Genomic DNA, 24,290 nt, shown 5'->3' on the forward strand with positions numbered 1-24,290 from the left:
ATCGGATGCATGCAGTGGAAAATACAGTAGGAAGATATAGATATACACAGAGAACATGAAAAAATGGGTGTTGCCATACCAATTATAATGAGACTAATCACCACTCTGAAGCCTGGTTTTATGTAGGTTATCCCAATTAATAGCCAAGAAAATCTCTCACAATTTCATGTTGTGAAATCTCTCACAATTTCATGTAATTTGTATACAACACATTTTACCAAAAAACCTTAAGGAATGCTTGAGTTTTAAAATTGTATTGGAAGTAGGCCTCTGCCTGGAAAGACACTTGCCTTAGTTACAATTCCAACTGTACATGATTGAAATTAAAGCTGATAAAGTTAAAACCACTAAATGTGACTTAAAATGGACTTTGTTCATAAAGACATCATGACTTTGAAGCCTGACATTTTAGAATATTCTAGAATTAGAACCAAGTGATGGATCCTGTTAGAGGTCTGAGGGTCTTCCTATTTCAGTAGGAAAATCACCAGTTTGGATAATACAGTGGTTCTCAAACTGGGGGTCGGGAGGTTATTACAGGGGTGGTCGCGAGCTGTCAGTCTCCACCCCAAACCCTGCTTTGCCTCCAGCATTTATTATGGTGTTAAATATATAAAAATGTTTTTAATTTATAAAGGGGGGGGGGTCACACTCAGCAGCTTGCTATGTTAAAGGGGTCACCAGTACAAAAGTTTGAGAACCATTGGGATAATACCATAAAAGGAACCTGTTACAGGGTGAGCTGGACCTTTAGAGCAGCTCAAGACCTGGCTCCAGTATTGTCAACCTCAAAAGATCAAAAATCATGAGTCAGTCCCCAAATACCATGTTTTTTTAAATATTATATTGTTTTCTAATCTGTCTTGATTTTTGAACTATCCCTGCCTGTCCCAGGTGTGAGAAATAATTGTTGACTATTACCAAATTTATGGAGTAAAATTGATTTTTGGCTCCTGCTGCAGGAGCTTTCACCCCCACATCTGACCATTACCTGCCAGCAACTCTACCCCAAACCTCACAATCAGTCCTATCCCCTGTGGACATTGATATTGATGTCAAAGGATATTGATCTTAAGGACATAAAAGGTGTCTATAGATTTCATTCTCCAACATGAAATGGGTTCTTTTAAACAGCAAGGCCTTGGTTTTACTTGGTTATATGGCAAACAGCCAAAAGTATTCATTCAGATTAAAAATTGATTAAATGCAAGAAAGAACAAGAAATTAAAACAGGCATTTATACTGAAACTGTGGTTGAGTGTGCAAAACAGTCAAAACCTTTCAAGTTTTTCCTCCTTTTGGAGGCAAACCATCAGTCTTATTTTCAGAACTCCCTTTCTTTGATGAAAAGGAAAAGGATTAATTTTACTCCCAGTTCTGATTTGTAGAGGGCATTTACTTATCCTGTTCTTAACAAGGTAGAGGAGACTCAGGATAGAAAAGATGGTTAAAATACATTGTTGATATGTTTGAAACACTGGATGGCTGGCAAGTCTTCCACAATGCATGCTGCTTGGACCTTGGTTATGATCTGTCAGGCCTGTCATTTGATTGGATATTTTCTCCTTATAAGGCAGATTTGGATGATTGTAGTATAACTAATGAGTGTGATAGGATAGGAGGAAAAACAGTGGTAGAAAATAACACAGCAAGGGAAGGGTATACAATACAATATCTTATAAGCCTTTGCAGTGCTGGTAATTAGATATCGCCACTGATGGGCTGAGGACTGTATGTCATAGTAATGTGATAACTTTCAGTACTTACAGGTGAAAATGAAGTTCCTTAAATGAGTGAGCAAGCCAGCCTTCTTCTCTGGAAGGAACTCCTTCAGCTGAGCTGCGATGAGTTCCAGTGCTGGCAGTTTGGGGGATGAGACGAGGGGAGCTGTGATGCAAGGTTGGACAGGAGATGAGGGGGAGGGCTGAACTGAACTGATCATGTTTTTTCAATCTCTTTTTATAAAATACAAAAAGGGCTGCATAGTTTATCCCTTTCGTCATTTTGTTCACCAATTTAGACTTAATATGTCACACCAATTTTGTTCTATTAATATCTGGTTCCATATCTTCTGTTTTTACCAAGCATAATTTTAATAGTCCTTGGATTATATCAACATGGCCTTCTTGGTTTAGACTAATCTGGCTTCTTTGTCTGGTTCTCTTGAACTTGTTACAAAATGTTGTAAACAACTTTATTTATTTTTTATGATTATTGCCACATCTCAGGAACTTTTACATTTGTCTTACATTTAAATTTACAATAGGGGTACATTTTATGGGCTTGATAATTACAATACCCCATCACTACAGCTCCCCTAGCCTCACTGATGCTCCTTTGGGGTTCTTCACTTGCTCCCCCAGGTTTGGGAGAGCAGAAGTGAGTCCCCTTTCCACCTTCCTAGCTTGAGAGGGCAGTTCTAGGAGCTCTTCATCCCTCTTCTGTTCCTCTCCCTAGGCTGTGTGCTGCAGGGAGAGGAACAGAGGCATCATTCTGCCCCTGTTGGTCACAGTGCAGATGAGGGAGCAAAGCCGCCCTGAGCTGTTGGGCTCTTTCTGCTCCTCTCCCTTCATATGAGAATGGCTTCAGGTTGATGAGGGGAGGGGGAAAGAGTTCTTCCAACCTATGAGAACAAAGACTGCTGAGGAATGGGGGTGAGGACTACAAACAAGCCCTTTCTGCTCATTGTAGAGAGAGACAGGGACCAGTGGCAAAGCTAATAGGGAGCAACCATGCCCCAGCAGCATTTAGGTGTGTGTGTTGTGCCCTTTCACATGGGAGTGCAATGTGAGCCTGCCCTGAGCTCGTCTAGCAGCAGTAGCAGCTCCTGTTCTGCAGGGCTAGGCCTGGCTCCCCACTTTCAGTGTTGTGACATGGCAGGTGAGGTCATGTACCAGGTTGCAACACCAGTCACTCAAATCTGGCTGCCCTCCCTCATGACCCATATGGAGTCACGTAACCCTGTGTGCCATGTGCCATGGAGCAAGGAGCCAGGCACAGCCCCATATGAGAGCCCAGCCCCAAGGTCTGCCTTCTGCACTGGGACAAGATTAGGGTTGCGGGGCTGGGGAGGAGGGTGCTGCTGCAGGTGGTTAGTGCCCCTTTGGCCATCACCCCTCCTGGTTGCAAAACCTGGCTCCACCGTTGCCAGGGAGAGTAGTAGTTTGCTGGCTGGGATTAAAGATCCCTCCTGTGAGCAAGCAGGGAAAGGAGCCTGGGAGGGAGTAGACCGAATATGCTGGGGACACAGGCTGACTAATGAGCTACATTATCAACAAGCAGCCAGTAGAGGGCTCTGAAAAGGAAGTGCCATCCTGAGGTCAGAGGAAACCTGGTTCAGCAAAGAGAGCGACTGCTGGTGAGCAGGAGCTGCAGATTGGAGACAACAGCGAGCGTGGGAGTTGGCTGTGGAGGAGAGCTGGGACTGGAAGGTTGAGAGCAAGCCAAAAACAGCCTGTTGCTGGCAGGGATGAGCAGTCACTGCAGGAGGAGGATACAGGGCAGTGAGGAGGCCTTACACTCCTCCACTGGCCTGGCTCTCTGGGCTGGGTTTGGAACTGTTTTGATTTGTAGGGGATAATGATTAATTGGAACTTTGGTGATTGCACCTTTTTTTTTTTTTTTTCTGGCAGCCCTAGTAAAAGTAATTCTATCATACTCAACATGTGTTTATGGGAATCCACTGAGGGCTACAGTGTGAAGTCTGTGATGTTTGGTGCTTTTCAAGAGTTCTCATGGCTTTCTGATTTCTGCCTTTAAACTCAAGTTTTTCCCTCATCCCAAATGCCACTCACTTTATCATCAGTGGGACTGAAGTCACAGGCTGCCCTTAACAAGATGGTGGCCGTTTCCCTTCAGCTTTGCTCCTGAAAGTGAGGCTGATGTCAAGCCTACCTCAGCCAAGATCCCTTTTTTACAGAGTAAGGGCTAAGCAGGGGACAGAAAATGTAGAGCTGCTCTAACTCCGACTCAGGAGCAGGAAAAGGCTAGGAAACTGAGGAGTCAGAGGAATGTGAGGAGCAGAAGGCAAACAGGATATGTGGGGAGGATTGTGGGAAGCAGGGACGTGAGGGACTGTTTCAGGCATGTGGTAAACTGAAGAGGTTGCCAGGGAGTGTATTATGGCAGAAGAGGAAAATGTGGTGGGTTGGGAAGAGAGTGCCACTTCTGAGGTACAAAAAAGGAATATCTGGGATCATTCTGAGTCCATAAAACCAGATAGTTGTCAGCATATGCTGAGCTCCCTTACAGATCTTCTTGAACAGACACTTCAAAAAAGGAAAGATTGTGGGAAAACCTGGACTGGTGGTAATGCTAGGACAGGGAGAGCGAGTGAATGTAACGGGTAGTGGGGAACAGATAATGGGAGAGCATGGAGGGAGAATGAGAGGGAATGTTGCCTATTTTGTGTAGCTAAGAAGAGGGAAAGAATGATAGTTCCTCACACCCGAGGAGGTAAGCAGGGTCATCTCCAAGGGGTGAACCCATGAGGCATGTGTGTATTTATGGTTGAATTCTAAACCTGAGATCACTTACCAATTGAAAATAGGCAGCTTCCAATTAAATGTGAGAATCAGAAAGCAGGTGAAAAACATTATTTGATTTATTTAAAAATAATCATTATTTTTAAGCCCATCATTACTTTTTGGGAATCTTACTCATGACATTTGAACACTTAGGATTGGCCATATTAAGTGTAGGAAGTACGGTTGGGGGGGCCAGGGCAGAAGAGTGGAGCAAAATATTTGATTTCTTTTGCCGCCTAGGGCTCTGGGAGTAGAGCCACCTTGAAAGGGATTGGTTTGCACCCTGCAGCCTAGGTGCAAAGGACTGAGAGAGGGGGAGATGGTTGGGGGAGGGAAAATGAGACCATAGGGAGAAGGAACTGTGGCCCAAATAGGGTAAAAATTTATCAGTGGAGCTTCTACAGTGAAGTGAGGACAACATTAGATTTGTGGTGGTATTTGATTTCAGACTCTTGTTTACCCCAGAAGCAAGGAGGACTTCTAATGTAGCTGGAGGGCTAAACTAACTCATCCTTCCAGCAGAGAGAAAACAAGTCAAAAAAGGGGAAAACTGATGCAGTGGCCACATCTGATTATGAAGCTGATCCATGCCCGGACAGAGCCATATAAATAGGTAGGTCAATGTCATCAAAAGTGTGTGATAAATTCATTTATCAAGTGACTTTGCACTTTGTCCCCCGCATGTTGTCATAGTCCAAATATAAATTTTTGTTCTTTAAATATTATAGTAACATTCACTGGGAACAGTAGTTAAGTATGTATACACCTCTACCCCGATTTAATGCTGTTCTCGGGAGCCAAAAAATCTCACTGCATTATAGGTGAAACCGTGTTATATCGAACTTGCTTTGATCCGCCGGAGTGCACAGCCCTGCCCCCCCGGAGCGCTGTTTTACTGCGTTATATCCAAATTTGTTATATCGGGTCGGGTTATATCGGGGTAGAGGTGTATATTATTGCTTTCTTGTCCTATATTCATTGTCTTTATTTCTGATGTAATTTGTTTTTTACTTCATGCTAAACATTTAATGTAAAAATAGTTAGCCTCTTAGGAATTTAATGTAAAATAAACTTGAATAAAAATGGTAATTCAAATCCTTACCACCAAATATTCCAGTGTAGTTAACTTTTAGCAGTGATTTATATTAGCTGCATAACTCCATCATGAATAGTGGGATCTATGGCTTAACTATATAGAGTGCACTAAAAGTTAACCAAATATGTGTATATTTAGAGATGAGGTGCTAGTCCAGAAAATGTATCTTCTGTCATGACACCATTATTTGTATTCAAAATAGCTTAAGTGTGATGGGTTTTTTTGTGGTTTTACAACAGAGAGGTGTTTTTTAAAAAAGTGAAATTTAGGAATTAGTGTGTCCATGATGTGAGCTACATATTTTTGGTATTCTTTGGGGGGAAATTTTAAGCTACAACAACTTTAGAGACTTTCAGATATTTGATAATTGGGCATTTGATGCATGCTTGTAAAATGAGTTACAAATCATATCCATATGTCTGCAAAATTTGGTCACTATTGTATGTTATGGTTAATATCACTTACCAAACTACACCTCTACCCCGATATAATGCTGTCCTTGGGAGCCAAAAAATCTTACCATGTTATAGGTGAAACCGCGTTATATCGAACTTACTTTGATCCGCTGGAGTGCGCAGCCCCGCCCCCCTGGAGGACTGCTTTACCACGTTATATCTGAATTCATGTTATATCGGGTCGCATTATATCGGGATAGAGGTGTATCTAAAGGGCTTCACGTTCTTAATGAGAATTTTGATTTTAATTGAGTTTTGGTAAAAGATGGAGACCAGATAATCTACCAAGAAAAGTGTTTTAATATAAAAACTCCAATGTAGGAATTTAATCTTGATGCATTGAGGATTGTAGATTCCCAACTCCCCCTTAATGTTTAAAGGTACATTTTGATTCTGCAAGTACTACATTCCTTATATTAAAAGGATAAATAATATAGAATATTAAATATTCCTTGGGGAATGTTTTTCCCCAAGGAAAGAGTGGAGTGGTGAACTGTATCTCATGGTTTTAAAAGGAATAAAAATAACTGATAAGATATTTGACCTCTTTCTCCCCTACTACTCTCTAAGCATTTATGATGAGTTTTGTCGTGATCCCCAGGAAATTCCTGGCATCTGATTGAATTCCATGTCTTTATTTAAGAAATAATAAATATAATACAAGCAAAAATGCCTTCTGCACTTTTTGCTTCAGAATACACACAAGACCACTCAGGATAATCAAAAGTCCTTGGCTTCTAAAATCCTTAGACTATTGCCAGATGAGCAGATGTCTGCAGTGAACAGAATTCCACAAATAGCTCATTCAATTATTCCAAAGTCTATTTACTAAATGAAGACAGAACAGCTTTTTTATAGTCAAATGTTACTCAGGCACTAGCCCATTGAGTAAACTTTATCTCCGTGCCTTACAGAAATATTGCAACACCTGCATGGTGTGAGGAGTAATGTTTGGAGGGTTAGGCTTAATTATACTTGTAATTAAGATGTTCATGCCATTTTATTATTTATTAAATATCCATGATGCTCCTTTAAAAATGCATCAGGATAATTATTGGCTGCCATGTGCTTCACTGAGAACTACAGCAGATTAAGGGGCTGTCACAGTTACTGGACCCATGTGGAATGCATCTTTTCCTACATAAAAAATAGGAGAAAATTCAGTAGAACTGTGAAAATGTAAACTCCCTTGCCCTTATGTCCATTTGTTAAACGAAATGGCTGCAGTATATGCACATGGACAGGTTAGTGCCTAAATGCAAACATTTTTAAGGTTAAGTGACTTACCAGACTTGATAACCAACATGATCTAATTGCTGTGTAGTTTTCCACTGATGCCAAAGTTTGGACAGTTGTGCCAGGCATGTTGCATTCTAGTCCATCATCTGCTTTTACAAACCACCAACTCCCAAGAGGGACTGAAAATATTATTGTCTTAGTATTAATTACTTCAATCAGTAAAAAAAAAAAAAAATTCACACCAAAATTGACATTTGTACGAAGAATTATCCCCCTTAACATTGTTCCTGCAACGAGAACTACTACTTTGCCAACTTTAAAACTAGTCATTTCTGATCTCAAAGTCTGTAAACAAGAATGGATATAAGTAATCTAGGAACAGATATGAAAAATTTAGTGTTTGCCTGATTCATAGAACCATCTTTTCTTTTTCCTATCTTTGAATGAATGCACTGATTCTTAAAGTATACAAAGAACTTGAGTTGTCTGAATTCATTTTGCTTTTTCAGGATACTGTAGTTTAAGCAAGGATGACAGCCCTCAGTTGAAAGAGAGTTTTCAAGCTTATAAACATTTGAGTTATAGAGTCATTAGGCCAAATTCATTTCCTCAGGCACAGGAGGCTGTAAATTGCACCCACATACCTCTGCTGGGTCAGTTATGTTGTAAGGGGTTTTGACCCCTGAGGGAAAGACAGATGACAGTATTGCCTTTTCCCCTTTCCTGGGAAGCTAGCTTTATATTCCAGCTGGCATTCAACAGGAGTCTACCCAACAGAGGTTTTCCAAGAGAAGCTGTGAATCAAGTAATCTCCCTGCTAGTTTGACCTTGTCCTTTCCGCTATGGCCTGGCCCACTTGAGAACTGCATTAGCTCATTTCAGGCTCCTCTGCAGAGTAGTTTGCTGAGCAGTTCATGCCACTCTAGTCTACCTTCTTCTCTACCCTTGGGAGTCCACAGACTGGGTTATGGAAGCCCCATGTGGGGCGCCCAGAAGGTTGAAGTCAACTCATCATTTTGGGTAAAATGATAATGGCTATATTTTGAAAAATGGCAAAGATGCAGAAGACACACTTGGACACACACCTTAGTGTATAAATTGGTTGATTACACTTACAATTTTTTTTCTGAAAGCAGTTATCCAGTTGACTGAAGTATACAAATATTTATGTGCACCTGCATGTGCTATAATTTGCAGATTTTTAATATTTTTTTAATAAAAAAGCTATTTTTATCACTGAAAACAAAAATATCAGACAGCCCAAGCAAAAGAAACAAATACAAGATGAAAAATTCAGCAGCATTAAGGTAGTATTTTATATACATTTCTAAAATACAGCCCAGTACCCTTTAAAATAGCATAGTGGATTTTGAGTTGGGGGATTTAGGATCAGTGTCTGCTCAGCAGATTTGCTGCGTATATATTGAATCTTTTCTTCCTTAATGAATCATAGTGGATTCTCCATCACTGATAATTTTTTATCAAGATTGGATGTTTTTCTAAAAGATATGCTATAAGAATTATTTTGGGGGAAGTTCTATGGACTGTGTTATATAGGAGGTCCAACTGCATGATCACAGTGGTCCCATCTGTCTTTGGAATCTATGAATTGATGGGCCTGTGACTTTTAGCAGGCAAGAGAAGCAGCTTTCTGCTTAAACCAGGGCCCACCTGTGAAGGAAGAGAAAATGGGGCTAAGCAGTTAGTGTTTGGACAGGGATGAGAGAGGTCAAATGAGCACAACACTTTGGTATTACATGTGGCCATTTGTGTCTTGTCAATAGTTCTAGTTAAATAAAATATGTTTGTTAGTTTTCAATAAAATTGTGTCCCATAAGTGTCCATTAAGAAACATCCACCCCCAGCTAAGCTCATAGGAATTCATTCAATTACATGTCCATCCGTTTTGTTGGACCCAGCAGATTTTTTGAGTATTTCACACTAGCAACACTTTTTTAATGGTATCAGAAATTAATTTAAATATTTCTTAACAGGCCAAAGCTTTTTAAATTATCAGTTCCTGGAACTTTCCATGTAATGTAAATTAAACCTCACTCTCTGGTGTATTAAATTAGATCCCAGCAATAAAGCAACTTATAAAGCCATATTCTGAAAGTATTTTCTACAGCTAAGTTGTGTCTACTGTAACTCACAGGGTTTCTCTCCTAAAAAATTATTTATATTATTTCCATCAGGATATAAAACACATGTACAGTAGTTACCATTTTAAAAAAAATCAATATTTGTTAATATTTATCACACAAGGTTATGTAAGCTGTATCACACTTACTTTCTATTTTACAAAGAAGTAGTTATCAAGAATTCTAAGCTATGGATGGTATTTCTAAGGTATTTATAATTTTACATCTATGTAATGACATTTCTGTAATGACATCTATTTCAGATACTATATGCCTGACTTCTGTTGGCAAATGCTTACTCTTTAATGGACACCACTGTAGCTTTATAAATAATGGACGGCAACCAGCTATAGATAAACAGTAGTGCTGTCGATTAATCGCAGTAAACTCACGAGATTAAAACTGCGATTAATCACGATTAATTTTTTAATCGCAGTTTTAATCACACTGTTAAAAAATAGAATATCAATTGAAATTTAGTAAATATTTTGGATGTTTTTCTATTTTTCATATATATTGTATTCTGCATTGTAATTGAAATCAGTGTATATTATTTTTGATTACAAATATTTGCACTGTAAAAATGATTAAAAAAAGAAACAGTATTTTTCAATTCACTTTATACAAGTACTGTAGTGCAATCTTTGTTGTGAAAGTGCAACTTACAAATGTAGATTTTTTTTTTACATAGTTGCACTCAAAAACAAAACAATGTAAAACTTCAGAGTCTACAAGTCCACGCAGTCCTACTTTTTGTTCAGCCAATTGCTAAGACAAACAAGCTCGTTTACATTTACAGGCGATAATGCTGCTCTCTTCTTATTTACAGTGTCACCAGAAAGTGAGAACCGGTGTTCGCATGGCATTTTTGTAGCCGGCATTGCAAGGTATTTACATGTTAAACATTTGTATGCCCCTTCATGCTTCGGCCATCATTCCAGAGTACATGCTTCCATGCTGATGATGCTTGTTAAAAAAAAGTGTTAATTAAATTTGTGACTGAACTCCTTGGGGGAGAATTGTATGTCCCCTGCTCCGTTTTACCTGCATTCTGCCATATATTTCATGTTATAGCAGTCTCAGATGATGACCCAGCACATGTTGTTCATTTTAAGAACACTTCTATTGCAGATTTCACAAAACGCAAAGAAGGTACCAATGTGAGATTTCTAAAAATAGCTACCGCACTCTACCCAAGGTTTAAGAATCTGAAGTGCCTTCCAAAATCTGATCGGGATGGAGTGTGGAGCATGCTTTCAGAAGTCTGAAAAGAGCATCACTCCGATGCGGAAACTACAGAACCTGAATCACCATAAAAGAAAACCAACCTTCTGCTGGTGGCATCTGACTCAGATAATGAAAATGAACATGCGTCGGTCTGCACTGCTTTGGATTGTTGTCAAGCAGAACCCATCGGCATGGATGCATGTCCTCTGGAATGGTGGTTGAAGCATGAAGGGACATATGAATCTTTAGCGCATCTGGCACGTAAATATCTTGCAACGCCAGCTACAACAGTGTCATGCGAACGCCTGTTCTCACTTTCAGGTAACATTTGCTGTTCTCCCTCCTACCCTTAGAATTATGAACTCTACCATTTTATGATCACTTTCACCCAAGCTGCCTTCCACTTTCAAATTCTCAACCAGTTCCTCCCCATTTGTCAAAATCAAATCTAGAACAACCTCTCCCCTAGTAGCTTTCTCCACTTTCTGAAATAAAAAATTGTCTCCAATACATTCCAAGAACTTGCTGGATAATCTGTGCCCTGCTGTGTTGTTTTCCCAACAGATACTACAGTCCTACTAAACTACTTTGGTAGTAATGTCTGATGTTGTGTTTAAGAAGTTGTGGTATCGTTAGCAAATATGTACTGTAGATATCACCTCCTCATTATTGTTTGGAAAACCTGTTTATTGCATTTCAATGTATCTGACTTTTAATTCCATTCTGAAGTTGCATTTAACTTCGGTATCATAATATTGTGCAGTACTGCTTTGAGAAACTGCTGATTATTAGCTAAAATAGTTCTGCAACAGCATGCATATTGCTACCACATCATAAAATTGTAACTGACTGAGAATTGAAATGACACCTTGATTGCTGAGCGCTATGATGAACATATTACATTTAATTGATAGTGCAGCATTGCAGGAGGAGGATGAACTAGAAAACACAAAGGTAAAAGTTACTGTCATGTAAATGTTTCCTATGAAAGCCCATTCTACTTGATAATAGCATGAATTTTTAAAAAGGCCATTAGATGTGGTTGGTAACACCAATAATATACATGGAAGAGATAATTATACCATTTAATGACCAGTTTGTGAGAAAGTTAATGGCCTGAGAAGTGTTAGTGCCAGCAAGTATTTCAGGGATTAGTGAAGCGCTGTTTGAAAGCATGTTTTAAATGTTCATTCCCTTTAATACTCAATACTATATTTTCAGTTCCTTAATAGGATTTCTTAATTGAAGTAACTGGTATGGGTTGGAAATAGGATCTCTTTGAGCTTTTTCTAAACTGCCCACCACCACCATAAGACCTAGGTGCTGATGGCATTTTATTCTGGTGGCCATTTGGAAATCTGCATGCGCGAAGTTTTGAGATCCAGGACCAGAGCCAGAATGGAGTCTAAGAAACCTGCTGCCACACTGCTTACAATGCATTCTAGCTGGAGGCAAATTCTGCTGCATATTTTAACAGGCAAACCTCTTTTTCACATGTGATACCAGTTTACAAGCCAGTGAAGCAAGTCAGTGCAGCAGCCCTCTCCACAATACCTCTTCCTAAAGAAGGTGACAAATAAAAATAATGGGACGCCACGTGGGTGTCTGCGTTAGCATGTCTGATGCTAATATAACAGGATCAGGGCTAATATCAGTATCATTATCACAATATTACCTACAGCCTGAACTGAGATCAGGGCCAGCTTGTTCTAGGCACAGTCCAAGCAGACAGTCCCTGCAGGAAGAGTTTGCACTCTAAATACACAACACACACACAGCGTGGAAGAAAGGAAGTAATATTACCCAAGTTTTATGGATAGGGAATGGAGACACAGCATGATTATATGGCATGGCCAAGAAAGTGTCTGAAAGAGCTAGCCATTTAATTCTGATCTCAGTCTTAGTCTGGTGCTTTAACCACAAAACAATACTTTCATGCATTGCTTTATTATTTGTGGCAAATAAATAAAAATGAGCTAAATACAAAATATTATTCCTAATCTATCAGGTTTAAAAAAAATCTTTAATTCCAGGAACTAGATTCTCTTTAAAACTACTTCCCAAATTGGACAAAACTCTGTAGTAACACTATGGCCTGGTCTACATTGGGGGGGGGAGGGGGGGGATCAATCTAAGTTACGCAACTTCAGCTACGTGAATAACGTAGCTGAAGTCGACATACTTAGATCTACTCACCACGGTGAGTCGACTGCTGATGCTCCCCCGTCGACTTCGTCTGCGCCTCTTGCTCCGGTGGAGTACCAGAGTTGATGGAAAAGTGCTCGGGGTCGATTTATCGCGTCTAGACTAGACGTGATAAATCAACCCCCGCTACATCGATCGCTGCCTGCTGATCCAGCAGGTAGTATAGACATACCCTATATTAAGAGAAACTGTTTGGGACCATTAATGTAGAAGCCAACGTTCTCAGAATACAATGCTTTTCATTTTAATACATTTCCATATCCAGAGTCTCTTTATGAAAACTGGCAAAATGGAGCTTTTTCTCCCTAGGGTGGAACTTCACAAGCTACGTCTAATCTACCCAAAATTCCTAATGAACTTTTGTAAACAATTATTAGAAAGTAGCACTTTTCTGAAGCAGCAGCAGTACCAGTCTAGCAGTGCTTAAAATGGTCTGAAAAAAGTGTGTGTGGGTGAGTAGATGGGATTCTATCTTCATGCCCACATCTACCTGTCTTCCTGCCTGAAATTCATTTTGCCCTGATCCCAAATCAATTATGCCCCCCCCCCCCCAGCATCACCTCTAGTCCTGGGATTCTTCACCTCGTTCCAGTCTGGGGGGCTGCAGCAGGGCCCCCTCTTCCCCTTCCTAAGTGTTGAAGGGAGAAAGAGTGGAGGGGAGAAAAGCAGAAGAATCATCCCATTGGTCAGAGGAGGAGCAGTCTCCCTGAGCTGTTGGGCTCTTTCTGCTCTCCCATCCCAGAGACCTGCAGCAGGACTGGAATCCCATGGGTGCTACATGACCCAAATGCCAAGCAGGAGCAGGTAAAATGTACTTTGTTGCGGATGGGATTGGGTGGGCAAACAAAATAGACTATGGTGATTTATGGGAAAACACTTTAAAACTTTTAATACTTCACTTTAAGTGAGGGATAGAAATAAGTGATGTCTTATAACAGGAATTAAAATGTTTTTACATGGTTTATGCAAGTTTTGTTTTATTCTTTTAGTGGTAAAAATTGAATTCCATTTACATATATATAATCTATTAACCAACCGATCAGTTTATATATTAATCGATCTGTCTTGCGGGATTTGTGGGATCTAAGGTTTTTGCGTGAGGGAGCGGAATAAAAATGCAAGAAACAATGTGGAAGCAGGTGGTAATGAGTATTATGGGGCAGGATGGAAGCAGGATTAAAAAAATAGTCCAGGGCAGGGCTCTGCCCCTTCCCTCCTGTGACAATGATGTCAGCTCCTAAAGGGAGCAGGAGAGAGCACTGGCTGCTTCCAAAGCAGCCCTGGTTGGCTGCTCTTCCCCATGAGGCAGGCAGCTGGGGAAAACAGCCAATATGAAGAAATTCCCCCGAGGCAGAATGTGCCCCTCAGTGTCCCAGCTTGCATTTTAGAAATTTTATGTTCCAGGTCTATGGCCCAGCACACTTTAAGTACTACATCCTAGAAGCTTTGGTAATGGGAGAGCCACAGTACAATTCCCAGTAGCCAATAAAAGGAGATGGTTAGGCTCGATCAAGTATGCAGAACTGAGCAGCCATTCCCTTTCAGCGCAAGGGAATCGTTGCAAGGTAAGCCTCTCACACAACAGTTGCAGGGACACTATCTAGGGCAGTGGTCCCCAACCTTTTCCGTGGGGCGGGCGCCTGATGACTAGCCGCCAAGGACCGTGGCCGCCGGACAAGCAGCTGCCAAAATGCCGCCGTGAAGCAGTGTCATCAAGAGGCATCGCTGCCAAAATGCCGCCGAAATTCGGCGGCATTTCGGCGGTACCGCTTCTTGACGTTGCCGCTTCTCGGCGGCTGCTTTTCCGGCGGCCAGTAGGCAGGCATACATGGATGCCCCGGCGGGCGCCATGGTGCCCATGGGCACCGTGTTGGGGACCTCTGATCTAGGGACACAACCATTATATGGAGATGACTTCAGTTATTGGAGGAACTGGTTTCCTTAATCCTCACAGAGAAAAATGTTAACTCTGACATAAAGACAGTAATAAAAAGGGGCCTATGATATGTTTAAAGAAAACAAAAGCCAGATAAACATAGGGAAAAGGCTTTTTTATAAGCTACGTTGTGATAGTATGTGTAAACCCTTGGGATGAATTTTAGGGTATCAATAATGTGGCTGAAAAGACCAGTTTTCCCACTGTATAAACAACAGTTACAAGTGGGCAATGGAGGCTGGCAGCATGGCTTAATTGGAGGTGGGAAGTGACTTTCAGACTGAATGAGATGATAGGGTGAGGCTAGACCATGAAGGGCCTTGAGAATGAAGACAAGTAGCTTATATTTGATATGATGGAGTCCTGCCGATTAAATTAAGCAATACTTTTTTGGTTTTAAGAAGGCTCTCTGGTCACACTGTTTGTGGCTGGTCACAGACGCTGGAAGGGAAGAACTGCAGATGCCAAACCAATTGGCTTTGCTGAGTCAGAACCGTGGAAGCCCTAAGTACTGGAGTGTGGAAGAATCTCATAATTATACCCCAGTTAAGTATCTATATGGGGAACAAAAATTTGATAATGGGCTCTTCTATCTAGAAGTCAAATGTGTAAGATACAGTGACTGGAAACTGAAGCTGGACAAATTCAGACTGGAAATAAGACATACATTTTCAACAGTGAGGATACTTAACTAGTTACTAAAGGAATAACTTACCAGAGGTTGTGTTCGATTCTCCATCACTGGCAATTTTTATATCAAGATAAAATATATGCTCTCATTCAAACAGGAATTAATTCAGGGAAGTCTGTGATATTCAAGAGGCCAGACAAGATGATCATGTTATCTGTGCCCTTACCTGTGAATATATGAAAAACGTGAGGCCTGACACCTGAGAAGGTGTGCTCAGAAAGAGGGGAGACAGATCTGACAAGGATCTGGGATAGGACAGGAGACTGGGGCAAGGAACTGTGGAGGGCTGGGGCCGTGGACTGAGATTGAATGAGGAACCCAGGGAGAGGACTGGGACTAGGATTTAGCTGGAGAGAGGGGAATGGAGGGAGGATGATTAGAGGTCAGAGGTAGGGGAAAGATAATTGGATAAGAAGCCAGGAGGGGAAAACTGAGACTGAGATGCAAAGCTGGTCTGGGGACTAGGACTGGGCAGACAAGGAGAATGGGATTGGGCCAATGAGCCAGTGGTGGGAGACAGACAATACTGAGCACACTCCCCTCGTCAGCCTGAAATGGAATCCAAAACTAGACTTTCACCATTCCTCTGCGGTAGGCAAATATTTGTGAAACCTATTGGAAAAGTATGTATCTTATCCCCCTCTAATGCTGGTCCCCTTGGAAAATGACATCCTGCTACTATTGTCAGTTACTCTGTTAACTCAAGTGGCAGACAGAGGTCTGTTGATGAACCATGTGGGTGTCAATCTGATGCCCCATAATGGAATTTCTGGCTTTTGTTTGCTTTTTTTTTTTTTTTTTTTCTGTGTGCAATTAATTATCTAGGCTTATGTTTAAGGAACATTAAGGTTACAAAATCAAGTACTCAAAAGTTAGTAAATGTCAGAATTAAGGTTGCCTCTGCAATCTTAGCTTTCTTAATTAAAACTGAAAAGATAAACATGCCAAGACCTTGGGTAAACAGTTTTCAAAGTTAATCTGGACCAATTCCAAGACTATGGGAGAGGGAAGGAAGAGAGCCCCAAATGATACCATAGTGTGTGTGTGTGGGGGGGGAGAGGCAGGAGGAGAATGTGGTTCTTGTTGGAATGTACATGTGTAAAATTAAACATATATATACAGCACACATTTGTGTGATAGATAGATATGGCCCATGATTGTAGAACACTCCATTTCTTTTGTTTTTAATACAGGCAACTTTGTTCTCATTCTCTTTGTAATCCAAAAGCCCTCAAGGAAGTTGGTACTTTACTATCTATATTGCTTGTCTGCTTTCTGTTTATACAGTAAAATATCAATAATTTGAGGTTTCTATCTAGGTTGTACATATGACTGTGTAAGAGAAATATGACAATGACTGATGGCTATTGAGATATTCTTAAATGTTGCCTTGGTGAGCTAATTATTAAATCTATGCAGGTAAATTAGGTCACATTTGACCCAATCTAGTGATCAAAATCTGCTCTGCTACACTGGTGTAATTTCAGAGTAACTCCAATGAAATATAGGACTTAATTATTGTCTTTAACATTTGAAATTGATCAGGACAAAAAGGTTCAATTGACAAATGGCTTTTCAGATGAGGCTGTGGGTTGTTTTTTTCCTTCAGAGATTCGGCAACTTCAAAGTGGTTGAAGTTCAAACTATAATAACAGAATTGTTACAGACTATAGGCCTCTACAGGAAAATTCATCAGTAATGTAAGGTTATGTTTTAAATATCAACAGAAATTTTTCCTTCTGTTTTTCTTTTCTGGCGCATTTTGATTAGAAGAGAGAGTGATTCAAGTATTTCCTGACCAGTAGTGTATTCGTTACACAGGTTTGAAAACTTGGTAGCCAACAATGTATTCTTTTCCCATTTGATTCGATAATCTGTTATTAAGCTCTTGGTCATCAAAGCAGTTTAAAATTGTCTCATCAAGGTGCTATAAATAAACTAGACACTTTTTCAGTTTAGCAGGAAGATTAGGAAATACACAAACGTAGCATCACATGCATAAGAAAATAGTTATCTTGGAAATATCCTGTGAATTGCATCTTGTGCAGATCATATGAACTTATCAGTCATCTTTCAAATATGATACAAAGACCGATTTTGACCTGATGATAGGTAGCTGCCTGTTTTACTGCAAGGGGGGGGATAGCTCAGTGGTTTGAGCATTGGCCTGCTAAACCCAGGGTTGTGAGTTCAATCCTTGAGGGGGCCACATAGGGATCTGGGGCAAAATCAGTACTGGTCCTGCTAGTGAAGGCAAGAGGCTCAATGACCTTTCAGGATCACTTCCAGTCCTAGGAGATAGGATATCTCCATATATTATTATAAGTGATTAATATATCAAACAACCCCATTTTATTGCTAGCTGTCTTGTTCCATAATTAATTTTTGAAGATAACCATTTACTGGAGAGATTATTCAGATGTTGATTTTTTTTCTGATTCTTCCAAAAGAGTAACATTCTGTTTTTAAAATATAAAAGAGAATCCTCAAAATGAAGATGAATGTTTAAGTTGCAGTTGTTGCTGGAAAAGTTACCAAAATAGAGCCACAAGTCTGTATCAGGAAGAGGGACTATTACCAAAAACATCATTTGGGCTTTTTATTAACGTACACTTTCTGTTCAAATAAAATATTGCGTACATCCACCAACACTCAATTATTTTGCTTTAGAATCCATAACACTGATCTTTTTCTCTTTCCGTCCCTTAAAACATGCTCCACTCTGATGGTTTTTCATATGAACCAAAATATTTCCTTATGTGACTGCACAGACTAGTTTTCCTTTGTGTAATGTCCCCCCCCAAACCCCCTCCCCCAAATGAACAAACAAAAACTCTGGGAAAATAAAATGACTGCAGCGGGATTAATAAATGTCATTTGCAATGGAAAAATCTGCTGTACATAAAAATATCATGTACATAAGCAAAAAAAAATCCATCACTTAACAATAAACTAGGTAGTTATATACCAAACTATTGATCCTTGCTGATGAATATGAATTGGTGAGATATTTAAGTGGGTATTTGAAGGTTAAGCAAGAAAAAAAATATTGAGAGGAAGGGCTAAAAATATAGAAGATAAAGGTGTAGTAGGAGTATGGATGTGTAGGAGAATAGATGCTGTAAATCCTCAGAGGTGAGATTTATGGGCTATTATATATCTTGCACGGGCTCTCGAGTACATTAATTAATCCAGATTATTCCTTATCTTCTCATGATGGAGAATTGGGGAGATCTGATTCTATTAGTTTAAAGAGAGGGGGATTGATCGTCCACTGGGATGAGGGCTTGTTTAAGATAATTTCTAAGTAAGGCTGATTTTCAAAGGCATTGGAAAATCTCAGATACCATGCCAGAGCAGGATAATTTTGTTAAAGGACCATGGTGTCTGTAGTAGATATGCCATAGTGTGGTGACACTGGAACCATTTTGCAGTTGGTTAATTTATTTTAATAGTATCTTGCTGCGGTCTAATGAGATCTAGTTGCAATTTTGTTGAGCAGTGGACAACGGGTGGTGAAGATGTTAATGTGGCATTTTGCCATATCTTAAACAGATTTCCATTCTTTGGAGTATGATTATGTTCTTCCTCCCATATTTCTCTGGACATGGGTAAATTAGTATGTAATCTGAGGGCTGGCCCCAAATATAGCAATTGAGTCTTCTAATAGAAAGGAGATGTGATTTTTGATTGAAGATCATTGTGTAGTATTTTGTAAAATGGGAGATGTGAGTCAGAATCAGTTCTGAAACTTGGGGAATATTCATAAGGTGGTGTTTTGTAAACTGCTTCCCAACACTAAGGACGTGATCAATTTCTAAGAGAAAGTGAATTGTATTATTCCAAAATGGGATGTTGGGCAATGAGTAGAGAGGATTTCAGTGTGCTACAAAATATTTCTGAGGGTAGCTCAAGAAGAGTTTAAGATTAGGGATCGTATTAGAGGTAGGTAACAGAATAAGTTCTAATAAGATTAAACCAAATAAGGCAGTAATTCCTCATTGGTTGCAAACCATCTTGCCATGTTTGTAAAGCGTTAATAAGGATTTGTATCTGGAAGACTCAGACCTCCATTTACTGATGACGTCTCAATGATCTTGTATGAATGTTTTGACTATTAGTTTCATCTAGGCTGGTAGCTGGAGATACGTTTGTTGCAGAAAATTTTGCTTGTCTTTTCAGTCCTGGTATGCTTAAGCATTACAGTAGGTATGAGTCAATGCGAAATTCTGAAATTGAAATATGACCCATAAATGACATATATAATAGCTTCCTAGGAATTGAGTTGTTTAATTTGAATTTATGGAAGATTTTGTAACTCTTATAAATTAATCTATCCCAGACTTATGTAAAAAGGTATGAATTTGGAATAGATTTTTCTTGGATATTCTTGGATTGGAATCCTGCCTTCGCACATGAGTCTTTACAAGGGATCTCAGATTTTGACTTTAGTGTTTCACAAAGAATACATGAACACTCAGAAACATAATTACCTGACTTTCTTGGAAAACATGACTGCCAAGGCGATGGTTTGTGTTACAACTTGAGCCTGGAAAACACATTAAGGACACGGAGAGTGTCAAATATATGTAACATGAGTATGTATCTCATCAGTCACCCTGTGTGAAAGCAATTCCAAAACAGATAATGGATCAAGAAGACAAATTAAAAATAAAAAAAAAATGAAAGCAACAGGAATCATGAAAGAATTTCTGCAATTTTCTGAGTAATCATTCAAAAAGGATATAGAACAGTCTTGGGAGTATTGTCTTGCTGTTAAAGAACAGGTCTGGCATTATGACATTTGGATTCCATTCCCAGCTGCTCTACTAATTAGATGAGTGACCTTGGGCAACTCAGTTATTTTTTCCAATATGTGAAAGGGGATAATACTTTTCGACACAGGGTTGTTAGGCCTAATGTCTATAGAATTTTTTGAGATTCTGAGATGGAAGATGCTACAGATGTGCAAAATATTAATTGTTACTGGAATTGGATTAGAAATACCACTTTATTTTATAGGCCAGAGTTAACGGTAGGATGTAAGGCCTTATTGCTATCCACAATCAGATTTTGGGGAGAGGCAGATCAACATAGTTGGGCACAAGAATCCTATTCACAAGATGATAGCTGTGTTTGAGCAGAACACTGGAAGATATATCCCATTCTATGTGTTTTTTTGGTAGGATTGTTTGGATTGGAGATATTGTCTGCCTCTAAAATACTGTTCTGTCCTGACTTTTCTGTGCTGTTTAACCATGCTCATTTCAGTAACCACTACTATATGGAGTGTGGCATCTTCCATATATGAGCATAGGGGTAATATTTGAGGAGAATGAGGCCATGCAGTACTAATGAGGAGAATAAGGCCAAATGCTGGCATCTCAAGCCAGTGGAAAATGGAGCAGTGTAGAAGATTCCCTGGCCTCTAAATTGGACCAGGATTCAGTTGTGTGGTATTCTAGCCATGGAAATCTCATGGGCCAAGATAGCAGGCAAACAACACTTGTCTAAAGCCTTAAATCACTTATGTCCTCCTTAGCTTTTGTACAATATGCATCTGTTTTGTTTATTTTTCAAACTTTGTTAAAATATGTTAGTATTTCAGACTGATAGTAAATTTAGAATTCAGTCTTTGCCCTAAATGTTAATAATGAGTGTTTTCCAAGATTAATCCAAGAATAAAGGAATTGGGCCTATTAACTTACCTTAGTTTATTATAATAGAAAAATAATCGATAAAAGGTAAGTTTTTTACTTCAGTGAGGTGGAAAGAGAAGAGACTATTAGACCACAAGAATTAATAGAAATCTCCCATAGGTTTTCATGTGTTTTCTATTCCTGTTTCTGTTCTGGAAAGTCTGTGAGCCTAGCAGGAATGGAAGTCTTCCCCATGATTTTCGAAAACCTTATCAAGGTCAATCCAGATGAAAAATATAATTTCATCAAATTGCATTGTCAAAGCTCTCGGCAAAAGAACCACAGAATTACAATTGTAAATAAAGAATTGATAGCACACTGTGACATCATCCTCAATTTTTTCTGTGGATTAGTAATCAGTTAGGTTGAATAATGGTAAAAAAATAATCTAAACTATCCCCTGATGCCTCTGGATGGGCAGATGCATTTTAACATGCGATGGCTGCTGCCTTTATAAAATCCCAAGTATCTACCAAGAAAAATTCCCAGAGAATTTGCATTGTTCAGTTAAACATCTTGAATGCTTTTCTTACATTTTATTAGGAAGACAGTGGGTTATGTTAATAGTCAGTGATTGTGAAAGATTACATCAAAATTATAACTACAAAAGTTTCTTCATTCCGTTTCCTTCAGTCTCACACCTTTCATGTTATGAAAGACTTTTTTCATCACTGGGCTGAATGTGGGAGCAGCAAGTGCAAGTCTCACTGTATAGGCAGCTTCATACATTCTCTTGTAGAATGCCAGATACTTAATGCAGTATGTGCTGTGGAATATGGAACTCTGGAAGACTGAACAGAAGGACATCATTGCCTAGAAAATATGGCTCTTGTTTTTGACAGACTGATTTGTTTGTATCCCACATCGGAATATTATAGTCGAATGCAATATTAAAATACTATACTTTGTTACTGCAGAAATTAATGAAAATCTGCAAGCATTTGGATCTGTGTTTTTGTATACTCTGGTCCTATCTAAGTAACAAGTGTTATGACTTTTTTGTCCCATGCATTCTAGCTGTATTTTAACATCTTTGCACAAGATTATACATCTGCGTATTTTATTTTAACAATTATGAACCACATAGCACACCTTGAACAAGACAGAAATGTGTACTTCAAGCTTCAAATGTAAAACACAATAATGTAGGATAAAACCTGATATAATTCAAGTGATCTGTCTGTCTAATCTATCTGGTGATCGGTCAGTCGTACTTACATGAGCCAGTACCGTAATAGCTGAGCACCTCACAATTTTTCATCCTCACAATGCAATCTACTAGGGAAATCCTTTCATTGCTAGGAAGGTATGCAAGTATTCAGGGCTAGAAAATCTTGATCATCATGAATCTCTCCTGACAAATATACAGGTTGTAGGCAATTCTGAATTTCCTTAAATGAAGTATATATTCTGTTGGGACACTGTATCTTTAAACAGAAACTCTCCTCCGTAGAGTTCATGGAATGTTGAGAAGATACTTTCTGTTTTGAGCAGAGAGACACGTAGAGGATCAGATTATTTTTTCCTGTATTTTTTTAGTCTATACCACTGCCCGTGTAGCCAGGCTACACTGCTGTTTTTGGCATGCTAGTTCAATCAAGCCTGGTGTGGGTATATCCATCTGAGCTGAAAATTCTCCAAAGTTTGCAAAGTAGACGTACCTTAAGGGTATGTCTTCATGGCACAATTAACCAAGGGCTTTTACCTAGATTTTAGTCCCTTATCATACACACACAAAATCCTCTGGCCTGGTTTTGGAGGTGCTTTAAGGCCAGGCTAGATTCCTGGGGAGTGGGTTAGAGTTCAGGCTTTCACTCAGGCTGGAACCCACGCATTTTCCAATGAGGATACAGGCGAAATCACGTGAGTACTAGAAGCCATCCAATGACCTTCCCACAATTCCTTTGCCTCCCCATAGGACAGACAGTTGTCTGACAATTGACTGGGAAAGAATCCTAGAGTGTCTCAGTACAAAGATCCATTAGATGTTCCCCCAGTCACATCTGGGCAAGTGCAGAAACAGTGGAGACACAGGAACATGGATATGGCTTTGCTGTGGGAATGCTCAGACCCAGGCTTGGCTAACCCAATGCCAATCACTCAGGTTAACTGTGCACTGAAGACCTACCGTAAGGCTGATTTAACCCTTAGTTACATTTTAGCAAGTAATACAATAACTGCCAAACCCACAGGAATTTATATAACATTCATAAAAGTAAAACACATATCTCCCACAATTAAAATGTAATCTTTTCAGAGCAGGGACCATTTCTACCTCTTTAAACAGTACTTGGCACAATGGCACCTTGATCAAGGTTGTGGGTTCTGTGTGTTACCATAAAATAATTAATAATAATTATGCAGATTTCACAATTTGTTATTTTGTGTAATTTACCTGATCATCAATTTCCTTCTTAGCAAAAACATATTCCGTAAGTAAATGGCTCTGGAGTTATTGTTCCCCTGAAAAAGGAATGGTGAGATCTTTGCAGTCTACCACTGAGGTGGAAAAGCACAACAAAAATATTTACATGTAAAGGTTTTGTCACTGAAATGTAGAAATATGAATTGATATGCCTAATAACCATGTGAATTTTTCACCTAGGATTTATTATCAGTGCTGAGCTCTTTGTCAGCACTCATAATATAATGATTACACCCACCATAAATTGACACTCTTATTGTCTGTGTATGTATATAATTAGTGAGTTATCTTGTAAACCTAAAATTAACCCAGTTAAATTCTGGGTGCTCATCACTGCTCTGACTACTTTTATCAAATGAAAATAAGTCAATATCCTTTGACTGTTTGAATACATGAGGCTATATTCTTTGGGTTATCTTAAAATAAGTTCAGTGCTTATTAAGAAAGCCCCATGGGAAGGTCTAAGTAAGTAAGCCAACTGCAAACTTTTTCAGTCATGTATAGAGGCAACGAAAGAAAAAAATATTTGAGAAAGGAATCTGCAATAATGGTGGCCAGGGTTATATCCTACTCTCCTTGATTACCATCACTGTTAGCAGTCACAGAAGCTGGAGGTATGGTGGCAAAAGGAAATTTCCACTTTCTAACTT

General features: G+C 39.4%; 3 long non-coding RNA genes across 3 annotated transcripts in view; 1 reads left to right on the top strand and 2 right to left on the bottom strand.

The window, feature by feature from the left end:
- Positions 1-5: 5 nt before the first annotated feature.
- On the bottom strand, positions 6-13,971 carry LOC128844286 (uncharacterized). The gene is made up of 4 exons (XR_008446457.1): positions 12,881-13,971; positions 7,365-7,495; positions 1,768-1,887; positions 6-1,598 (listed from the first exon to the last, which is right to left on the bottom strand). It is a non-coding gene; the product is annotated as an uncharacterized LOC128844286 (long non-coding RNA).
- LOC128844285 (uncharacterized) lies at positions 4,871-12,755 on the top strand. Its single transcript, XR_008446456.1, has 3 exons — positions 4,871-5,139; positions 10,287-10,344; positions 10,589-12,755. It is a non-coding gene; the product is annotated as an uncharacterized LOC128844285 (long non-coding RNA).
- A 1,585-nt stretch (positions 13,972-15,556) lies between the features above and the next one.
- The window catches only part of LOC128844287 (uncharacterized), a 128,677-nt gene continuing 119,943 nt past the window's right edge, over positions 15,557-24,290 (bottom strand). The window contains exons 2-4 of the long non-coding RNA XR_008446458.1: positions 23,611-23,714; positions 20,010-20,065; positions 15,557-15,682 (exon numbers count right to left, since the gene is read on the bottom strand). This is a non-coding gene — a long non-coding RNA (uncharacterized LOC128844287). The remainder of the gene's footprint in view (positions 15,683-20,009; positions 20,066-23,610; positions 23,715-24,290) is intronic.

This window comes from Malaclemys terrapin, chromosome 10, assembly GCF_027887155.1.
Source record: "Malaclemys terrapin pileata isolate rMalTer1 chromosome 10, rMalTer1.hap1, whole genome shotgun sequence".
Classification (NCBI taxonomy): Eukaryota; Metazoa; Chordata; order Testudines; family Emydidae; genus Malaclemys; species Malaclemys terrapin.